Genomic DNA, 8,274 nt, shown 5'->3' on the forward strand with positions numbered 1-8,274 from the left:
AAGGGTCCTAGGTTATAGTCTAGGTCGGTTTCCTAATTCCCTATAACCATTGGCTCTGATACCAATCTGTCACACCCCGGTCGTAATGGCGGAAAACCGAGGCGTGGCGACTAGGTCGTGATTGATTGAGCACAATAGTATAAAAGTCTAAATGCATAAACATAACCAAACTGTCAAATATTACATCATCCAGGTAACATGAAACAAATTGTTTTAATACAAAATATCAAGTTTCCAAACAACTCCTAGCCTAGCCTTCATCTCTCTAAGGCCTCTATCAGCTATTAGCTACTTCCTGCTTCATTTCCTGAAAACATGTAATAAAACGTCAACTACAAGAAGTAGATGAGTGAATTCATAGGTTAACTAATACTGTAGTGATAAGCCCTACACAAGCATACTAGGCTAAGTTGTAGGGGTTTATATATAGGGTGTACCATCGGCTAACCCACCACTCCTACAACTTATCCTACTATGCTTGGTATGCTTATCATCTCAACTGAATCTGCAAGAGTTTCGTATAAAGATTCCAATTATTGTTTCCATGCATGCAGGAGGAACGGTATCAAGGATATATGTATAAGATACCCAAGAATCATATGTAACCATGCCATGATGAAAAATGATAATGATGCATAATGATCACACAAGACCTGACATCGACCCCACATAAGACCACACTATGCTACTTGATTTCCTTGATGGTAACCCAAATCGATCACTTTGGGTACCATGAGAGAATTCTAAAGCGTACTTTAGTATCTCTTGGATTCCTAATCGATCACTTAGGAGATCCTTCGGATCCTTAATCGAACACTTAAGAGATCCTTCGGATTCTTAATCGAACACTTAAGAACCCCATAGGTCACGTGTATTCTAAATCGATCACTTTAGAATCCCACATCTAGTGACGGCCTGTCTACCAATCGACCACTTGGAGATCAAACCTATGCACTATTGTGACCTATATTGCCACTGTTCACACGATCACAAGACTGACCAATGAATAATGTGTTTTCATGATAAAGTATAACGGGTACATGACTTTGATTTCCAAACGTCCAATGTTCCCTAAACGCTGAGTGATTCCCATATTTACTCCTGAATATTTGATTATGCATACACAACTTCCGAGAAAGTTAAGGTACGCGTAACCTGCCATGATTACTTGTTTTCCCAATGTTCATTGTTTGCAAAAGATTTGTCAAGTGTTTATGATAAGTAATGTTTGAATAAATGTGTTTTGTCAAAACGTGTACATTTACCATGTTTTCACCCCCAATGATTTGAAAGGCTTTAAAAGAAAAATGGGGGCTATGAACTCACCTTGTTGACTAGGTGTGGTTGCTAGGGCGGTCGGGTGCTGTCAAACGTCGATCCTCTAAGTCTAGACAAGGACATAATAAGTTAACAACGCAGTTTAAGTCTAAGAGTGTAAGCCTTACACGATCTCGAGCAAAAACTAGGTTTTAAAGACGAAACAGCTTGGTTCTGACCTGATTCGATCGAATAGGAACACATTCGATCGAATAGACACACATTCGATCGAATAGGAACACATTCGATCGAATAGACACACATTCGATCGAATAGAAACACATTCGATCGAATAGACAGACGTTCGATCGAATACGAAGCTCATTCGGTCGAATGAGTTGGAGACCATTCGGTTGCTTTCCTATTCGGTCGACTGGACTGGTTCGATCGACACATTCGATCGAATGAACTGATTCGATCGACTGGTTCGATCGAATGAACTGATTCGATCGACTGAAAGCTGGGCGACGGAGATACCCACGGGTTTTCCAGATTTTCCAGATTTTTTGACCCAAAATCGAAGTTTTTGACATGGAAATGCTCGGGATTGAAAGGGGTATCGATTCCTAGTACTTTTAAACACAAAAGCTTGCATTTTGACACCAAAAATGACGGTTTTTGACCAAGAACACACTTGACACAAAAGTCGGAGTTTTTGCTCGATTCGGGGCGGGTTTTGGTTGTAAAAACGTATGATTTTCAAGAAGATCTTACCGACAACAACGATAAACAGATTGGTGGACTCGAATCTTAGATTGGATGACTTTCTCTCACTACTCTCTCTCTAGAAGTGGGAGTGTTTGGGTGGGAAGTGTTGGTGGAAATGAAAGAGATGGTGTAAGAATACTTGATTTTCCGCTTAAATACTCGGGTGACTCGGGTTCGGGTTTAGGCTACCGACGGGTCAAGACTAGTCGAGTTCATAAGTTTTTAAACAAACTAAAACTTTTTCAGCAAAACTTTTATAAACCATTTTCCGAATAATTATTTAAAATCTTTTTTTTTTTTTTTTTTTTTTTAAATAAGAACATTTTATTTTTCAAAAGCATAAAAATTAATATTTTCCAGGCGTAAATGTCGTTTTATAAAATAAACATTTCAAATGATAAAAGCAGATTTCTCCAATGATATGGGTTCCGAACTTATCGTCCAGAACCCCAAAGTGTATAGTTTCCGATGATTCCTTGATTTTTGTCTACCAGTCAAATTCCAGGGCGTTACACCCCATTACCGGTGCCTCACATTTGAACGTTTGATTTACTCATTCACATAGTTCTAGTCATCAGAGTTAATAAAAACATTCACGGAATAAAAACTTTCATACAACATTTCATACAAACCATAACTTGTCTTAAAACAACATCTCGTCTTTTAAAATAAGCAAAACATTAAACATAAACGTCTTGAGTCTTCCGATGCTGCCTCTTATTCAATGCCATGTGTTCCCCTCAAGCGAGCTGCCTCATTCTACTCACCTGCGTGCATACTAAAAGTCAGCTACGCTGAGTGAGTTCTACTTAATACAAGTAACACACAATACGTTCTTATATTACATACTTAACCTCTTTTACTTTCATTCGTACATACGTAAGTATATACCTTCGTTCTTGCTTTCATACTTTCTTTCTTTATTACTTTACATACATACTTCTACGTTATAAAGAGCCTTTCGCCCTATAACCTCACAGATATTATTAAGGTCTGCCACCCTCCTTCACAGATATTATTAGGGTCTGCCACCCTCCTTCACGGATATTAATAGGGTCTGCCACCCTCCTCCACAGATATTATTAGGGTCTGCCACCCTTTACCGTCAATTCCTTCATTTCATACTTTCCTTTCTTTTATTAATTATTTATATATAAATATACTTTCTTACATACTCATCAATCTATAACATACGTACCACATATACAAACAATCACGTTATGTAAACTATCCCGTAACAGTACATGCAATATCCGAAGATCGTTCATGTACCGTTAATCATTCAGTCATAGCATTCACATATATCATAATAGGCATACACTTACCACTTAAGGTAAGTGTATTAACTAGTCACATCGAGTATGCACACAGCCCCGAAAAACATAAAATGGAATGGGGCTAGAAACTCACCTGAATGCGGTTACGTTCACCGTTTATGGTTATCCCTTTATTGAGTTGTGCACGACTAACTGTATAACAATTACACGTATCAATTTAACTGTCACTACCCATATCGTGTTTCTAGTTTAATTATTGCCCTCAACGAACGGGGGTCTGAGGGCAGCGCTTCTAGCAGCGGGGTTCTAGGGGCGGCAGACCCTAGCGGGGTCCAGGGGCAGAGCCCTGGCTGGGGTTAAGCTGCCAGGTTAGCTTGGAAAAATTTTATTTTGAGTAACTGTCTTAACACACTTTCTATTAATATTTTAAATTATTTTCTAAGTTGGGCTTATTTGCTAAGCCTAAGATAATGGGCCAGTTTGCTTTATATAGATATGGGCTTAGCCCAACTGTCCATTATGGTACCTGGGCCCAACTGGATTTAGGCCCAAAACCCAATAGAGAACTGATCAGCCGAGAACTCTTGGCAGAGAACCCAGCTCATGACCGAGAACCCTTCCTGACCGAGAACTCATGTTGACCTAAATTTTGTGTTGCCCGAAATCCCATATGTGGCCGAGAAGGTGGGTTGACCGAGAACCCCTGGTCACCGAGAACCCTCGTTGACCGAGTTCTCGCTTTGACCGAGAACCCCTTGTCTGATGCTTTCAGCTCAGATTTCCTATTTTTAAAATCCATTTTTGGCTCAAATAACGGTTTACGGTCCATGATTACACTTTTAATCGCCTAAATCCCAACTTCCTTAACCGTTTAACGTTCGTTATCACCCCATTGCCAAGATCTAACCCGTTTCTAGCATAAAGCTTGAACCTTTAAGCATAAAAACGTCCATTAAGCTAAATCTAGGGTTTATTTGATGAACCGTATATAACCATAAGTTCGTTAAGTCCATTTTAACATTAAGTTCGCAACTTTATGATTTGTCTAGACCCGATCTACTCTAGGTTTGAGTTTCATGATTATTCTTTCATAAAAACGTAAGCTTTAAGATCAAGAACATACCTTTATGATGTTCCTAGGTCACGGCCAGCTTGACACGTGGTCTTTGGACTTGTTATATTGCTTGTATGATCAAAGGTCTAACGTTGCTATGATCAGTTTGAGGTTTGGATGGTGGCCGGTGGCTATGGGAGGTGTATTTGGCTAAGTGTGTGTTTTAAGGTGTAGGCAATTGTGTAGAATGGATGGAAATGGAAAGGATTAGGGTTTGAGGGGTATTTATACTCCCTTAAGCCCTTGGACCTAAGGTCCATCTTTCCTTTTTGGTCCATGATTAGTTCCATCTAATTATCCTACTTTCTTTCCATCTTTATTATTTATTATTTCTTTAACCACTTTAGTGAACTTGTCTACTATAAGAATCAATACTTAAAATATTATTATTAAATTTTAGGATGTTACAGAACCTCTTTGAGGGAAGAAGGAGAAGACATACGGGCTATTGCCTGGACTTTATCTGGATGATTTGAACCCCGCACCCGTCACAATGACTCCAAGGAATTTGCCTTCCTCCATCCCGAAAGAACATTTAGCCGGATTTATCTTCATGTTAATACTTCTCAGAGTTTCAAAAGTTTCTTCGATATCTCTTAGCATCTGATCTTCCTCAATGCTTTTGATTACCAAGTCGTCCATATAAACTTCCAAGTTTTGACTAATCTGATTTTTGAATGCTTGATCCATCAGTCGCTGGTATGTAGCACCCGCATTCTTCAGTCCAAAAAGCATCATTTTGTAGCAAAATGTGCCTTGATCAGTACGAAATGCTGTTTTATCTTCATCACCCGCTGCCATGCGAATTTGATGATCGCCTTTGTAAGTGTCTAAAAAGCACTTGAATTTAAACGGGGCCACAATATCGACCTTGAGATCAATATCAGGTAGTGGGTAGCAATCTTTCGGGCAAGCTTTGTTATGGTCTTTAAAGTCTATGCACATCTGCCACGTTCCATTACTCTTTGGAACGGTGACCGGATTAGCCACCCATGTCTGATATTTAACTTCTCGGATTATCTCGGCGTGAAGCAAATCTTGTACCTGATCATTCATGGATTTCGTCTGCTCTAGGCCCATCTTTCGCTTTTTCGCTTTATCTCGGCGTGAAGCAAATCTTGTACCCTTAATTTATGTTCCGCGATGCTCCGCGGAACACCAGTCATGTTCGCGGGCTGCCAGACGAAGATGTCCATATTTCTGGTCAACAACTGCTTTAAGAAAGTCCTCACTATTTCTGAAATAGCGGGTCCGATTATGATTGTCTGATCAGGAAATTTTTTGTTCAATACCCATTTCTCAGGTTCAGTTCGCCGTGTTTGTTTCAGAACTTTGCTTGGCTTGGAGCTTTCTGTCGCAAAGCAATGGCGATTAAAATGAATGATAGCCACACTAGCGCGAGTTGGAATTCCAACTGCACCGTGTGTTGTGGAAGAATGGGCGTTGAAATCACCGGTCGCTTCTCTCCCAAAGATGATGTCGTGTTTTGATGTTGCTGGTAAAACTAAAAATTCGACCTCCTCGGTTCTTGAATGAATTCTGTCTCTTAAAGTGACCGGAAAGGAAATTAGCCCACGCGGATGCATTATCTCGCCTCCAAATCCGAACACAGGAGCATGAATAGGTTTCAATCTCTCTTTATCCTTCTCATCAAGTTGTTCAAAGCACTATTCGTACATAATATCGGATGTACTACCAGTGTCGAAGAAAACATACTGCGAACGGTAATGACCAAAAAGGGCAGTAATTATCAAATGATTCTTATTGCATGGTCCACCTTTAACACGCGGAAAAATTACTGGTTCATTTTTCCATTCTTCATCCGGGAGCTCTCTCCTTTTTCCTCCAACCCTATATCCACCTTAAATCATGTGAATGTTCAAATCTTTGACTTTCTTTTTAGATGGGCCCGGGCTATCCCGTGCGGGAGCTTTACCAGTCCCTGGTTTTGTGCCTTTGATCAAATGTTCAAGTTTTCCTGATTTTACAGCTGCTTCAATTTCATTTTTCAAGGCTATACACTCGTTTGTGTTGTGCCCGATGTCATTGTGAAATGAGCAGTGCTTTTTGTTATCAAGGAACGACTTCCTTGGTAGTGGTTGGGTTTCCTGAAATTCATATTCTCTGTGGTAAGAATTTCCAAAGGAGTCTTTGATAACAGAGTCCAACTGTTGGAGGATCGTGCTGAAAAATTTTGCTTGTTTTTATTACCAATCAAAGATCTTGCGTCGAATGGTTTTAATACCTCCGCACTCGGCTGAAGTCTAGACCAAATTGGCCCTTTTTCCTGTTTATTAGGTCGTGGAGTTTGGAACTCCACTTTTAAATTCTGTTTTGATTTGCTATACCCCAAGGTTTTCTCAGTTCTGGCATACAACTTTGTCGCGGTCATGATATCATCCCATTCTTGTGGCATTCCATCTATGCCCGTTAGAGTTCGAATCAACGCATCACATCTAACATTCTTGCAGAAAGCCCCACGGAGCATATCTTTGATGATCCCGCTGATTTTCAAACTTTCGTCGTTGAACCGAGTAATGAAATCTTCCACAGATTCTTTATCTCGGCGAATAACATCTAAAATTTCCGACTGATCACGAGTATGTTTCTTTTGCTGGCTGAACTGTTGAGAAAATTTTTTCACTAGATCATCCCAGCTGAAAATTTGACCATCGGGTAATTTTTCAAACCATTCTTGTGCTGCCCCTGTTAGTGTTAATGCGAACATGTGACACCAATAAAGGAGCGTCCATCCGCTAACACCACCTACCGCCACAAAATTCTGGAGATGAACGCTTGGATCGGTCATTCCATTATATTTACCCACCGACGTAGGTATATTAGCATTGACTGGAAAAGGTGTTGTTGCAATGAGAGCTATGAACTTCAATTTTTCAGCAAAGGCTGCTGGACGATATGGTTTAGTGAAATCTTCTTCCGCATCGCTATGGTATTGAGTATGGCGGACTACATCCTGCGGGCGAATAATCCCTTCCCGCGAACGCATCCTGCTATCACCAGTGTAGAAACTGAAGTCTCCCGGGTGATATGTTGAATCATAACAATCGAGCTCATCTACGTAAGATGGCATCCGCATGTCCATGCAAGGACGAGGACGCAACCTCCGTATTTCACCGAATTCTTGTTCCGTTTGTTGACTACGGATTTGACTTCCTCTCACTGTTGGTGGAGGAGAAAGAGATCTCTTTGGAGATTCCTCTTAAGTCAGAGTGCGGGCATAAAAACGTTCATTGCGCACTCTACGCTCGTTTTCAGCTGTCAGATTCTCTTGCTATATGCGAAACCATTCTTCTGGAGACAGTGGTCCCCTAGATCTTGAATTGCGTTGATGAGTTCTCGCCAAAATCATCTTCCAGACCCAATTCTGATCTAGTTCGACGAGTTTCTCTCATAATTCATCCGAGGTCACCCAGATTAGATCCTTCTGGTAACTGGTGCTGTGACACGCTCGAGGATGTGACCTCCAGGTGTTACATCAGCAGTTCGTGAACCCGGAGTCGTGATCCGTGAAAAAACACTTAAAGCAAAACCTTCAGGTGCTTTTGTATTAGTAACACGTGAAGCAGGTGCAAGAGTTCCCGTCGGCCCTTCAGGAAGCTTACTCATATCGTATGAACCAAAAAACCAACAGAAACTTGTGCAGTTCTAACACCAAAATGGATGGCGCCAATGAAGAAACACGGATCTACTCCCCTAAATGGGTCTTAGATCCAATGAGTCCACAGGGTAGGATACGGATAACAACCAATACGATACAAGCCTAACTTCCCGAAGTCTAGTGACGTAAACCTGCAAAACCAACACCGTGAGCTCGCTACGGGAAGGACAAAGGGGGGA

The sequence above is a fragment of the Bidens hawaiensis genome, unplaced genomic scaffold (genome assembly GCF_021521415.1).
Source record: "Bidens hawaiensis isolate Kalapana, Puna unplaced genomic scaffold, B.hawaiensis_p1.1 tig00023200_1, whole genome shotgun sequence".
NCBI classification, from domain to species: domain Eukaryota; kingdom Viridiplantae; phylum Streptophyta; class Magnoliopsida; order Asterales; family Asteraceae; genus Bidens; species Bidens hawaiensis.